The following is a 2,500-nucleotide window of genomic DNA, read 5'->3' as shown; positions in this document are numbered from 1 at the left end:
CTGATACTGTTATATATTTATTGCAAATATATAACATTAATAGTATCAAAGTGTATCCCCCCTGAAATAATATAATATAAAAAAAATAAAAATCATTATATTAATTATATAATATGGAAGTATTTTAAATAAAACAATATACGATCATTTATAATATAGAAAATATATAAAAATATATTCTTACGTTGTTGTCCATATATTATGGTAATAACTTTTCTTGTATAAAACAGTTGGGATACGGATAAAAGGAAAGTTAGAGACATTCGCAGCACATAGATTATATTATTTATATATTTTAATATGTTTTAGAATGTATATATATTATCGATATATATCTGACGAAAATAAAAAAAAAATTTTATAAAACTCTAAACGGTGGATCACTTGGCTCATGGGTCGATGAAGAACGCAGCTAACTGTGCGTCATCGTGTGAACTGCAGGACACATGAACATCGACATTTTGAACGCATATTGCAGTCCATGCTACAGAGTATATAAATTTATTAAAAAATTTAATACTGCATGGACTACATATGGTTGAGGGTTGTAAGAATAATTTAATAAAGTTGCTTATAATATAATTTTAAATTATATTATTTATAGCACATGATATATTACTGGTAGGAATACCATAATATTAAAATTCAATTATATATATTTTACTTATATTATAAAATATAATAAAAAAATAAGTATATCCTAGTATTAATAAATTAGTATTAATACATTAAAGAGGAAAACTTATATAAAATTATATTATTTATAATATAAACAATACAGTAACTTATATATATTTAGTTTTCAACTAAAAAGAAAAATTAAAAATATTCTTAAAAACAACCTCAACTCATATGAGACTACCCCCTGAATTTAAGCATATTAGTTAGGGGAGGAAAAGAAACTAACTAGGATTTTCTTAGTAGCGGCGAGCGAAAAGAAACTAGTTCAGCACTAAAGGATTTTGTTTATACAAATATCCGATGTAGTGTATGGAATATCTATATTCTAATATGAGAAATTAACAGTCTAAGTCCTTCTTAAACGAGGCCATTTACCCATAGAGGGTGCTAGGCCCGTATGACGTTAATGATTATTAGAAGATATTTCCAAAGAGTCGTGTTGCTTGATAGTGCAGCACTAAGTGGGTGGTAAACTCCATCTAAAACTAAATATAACCATGAGACCGATAGCAAACAAGTACCGTGAGGGAAAGTTGAAAAGAACTCTGAATAGAGAGTTAAATAGTACGTGAAACTGTTTAGAGGTTAAGCCCGATGAACCTAAACATCCATGAAATATGAAAAATTCAACATTATAAATATTATATAATTATATAATAATGATGGTGTGCAATTTTTTCATATATGGACATTGCAATCTGTTAATAAATATATATTTATCATAAGATATATTTAAAAAGTTTATTTTATATATGAAAATTTATTTTCTATATAATATAATTTAAATATTATCGGATAAATAATTGACAGATAAAAAATCAATATAATGCGTAAATTATATATTATTATAATTTTATAATATTATATTAATTTATATATTAATATAATTATTATATGCATTAATATGATTAGCAATGCTATAGATTTAGGATACCTTCGGGACCCGTCTTGAAACACGGACCAAGGAGTCTAACATGTGTGCAAGTCATTAGAATTTATTTTAAATAAAATCTAAAGGCGTAATTAACTTAACTGTTAATATGGGATTAAATTATATATATAATTTTATATATATAATATCAATCCTGGGGCGTTCTATATAGTTATGTATATAAATAATTTTTAATTATTTTTTATACCTCTAACTAGAACGTACCTTGAGCATATATGCTGTGACCCGAAAGATGGTGAACTATACCTGATCAGGTAGAAGTCAGGGGAAACCCTGATGGAAGACCGAAACAGTTCTGACGTGCAAATCGATTGTCAGAATTGGGTATAGGGGCGAAAGACCTATCGAACTATCTAGTAGCTGGTTCCCACCGAAGTTTCCCTCAGGATAGCTGGTGCATAAAAATATTATATAAAATAATCTTATCTGGTAAAGCGAATGATTAGAGGCCTTAGGGCCGAAACGACCTTAACCTATTCTCAAACTTTAAATGGGTAAGAACCTAAACTTTCTTGAATGAAGTTTTAGGTTATGATATATTGTGCCCAGTGGGCCACTTTTGGTAAGCAGAACTGGCGCTGTGGGATGAACCAAACGTGACGTTACGGTGCCTAAATTAACAACTCATGCAGATACCATGAAAGGCGTTGCTTGCTTAAAACAGCAGGACGGTGGACATGGAAGTCGTAATCCGCTAAGGAGTGTGTAACAACTCACCTGCCGAAGCAACTAGCCCTTAAAATGGATGGCGCTTAAGTTGTATACCTATACGTCACTGTTAATGTAAATGATTTATATTACATTATTAATGTATATAAATTTAGAAACATTAACAAGTAGGTGGGTACAATGGTAGCGTAGAAGCAT

At 29.1% G+C, this 2,500-nt stretch overlaps 2 pseudogenes; both read left to right on the top strand.

The window, feature by feature from the left end:
- The first annotated feature begins 364 nt into the window (after window positions 1–364).
- Window positions 365–548, top strand: LOC129617303 (5.8S ribosomal RNA; annotated as a pseudogene).
- Window positions 549–838: 290 nt separating this feature from the next.
- Window positions 839–2,500, top strand: part of LOC129617301 (large subunit ribosomal RNA) — a 4,018-nt pseudogene continuing 2,356 nt past the window's right edge.

The sequence above is a fragment of the Condylostylus longicornis genome, unplaced genomic scaffold (assembly GCF_029603195.1).
Source record: "Condylostylus longicornis isolate FDR11 unplaced genomic scaffold, ASM2960319v2 ptg000489l, whole genome shotgun sequence".
NCBI classification, from domain to species: Eukaryota; Metazoa; Arthropoda; class Insecta; order Diptera; family Dolichopodidae; genus Condylostylus; species Condylostylus longicornis.
The sequence above is the reverse complement of the archived record's forward strand: the minus strand, read 5'-3'. Positions and strand labels throughout refer to the sequence as shown.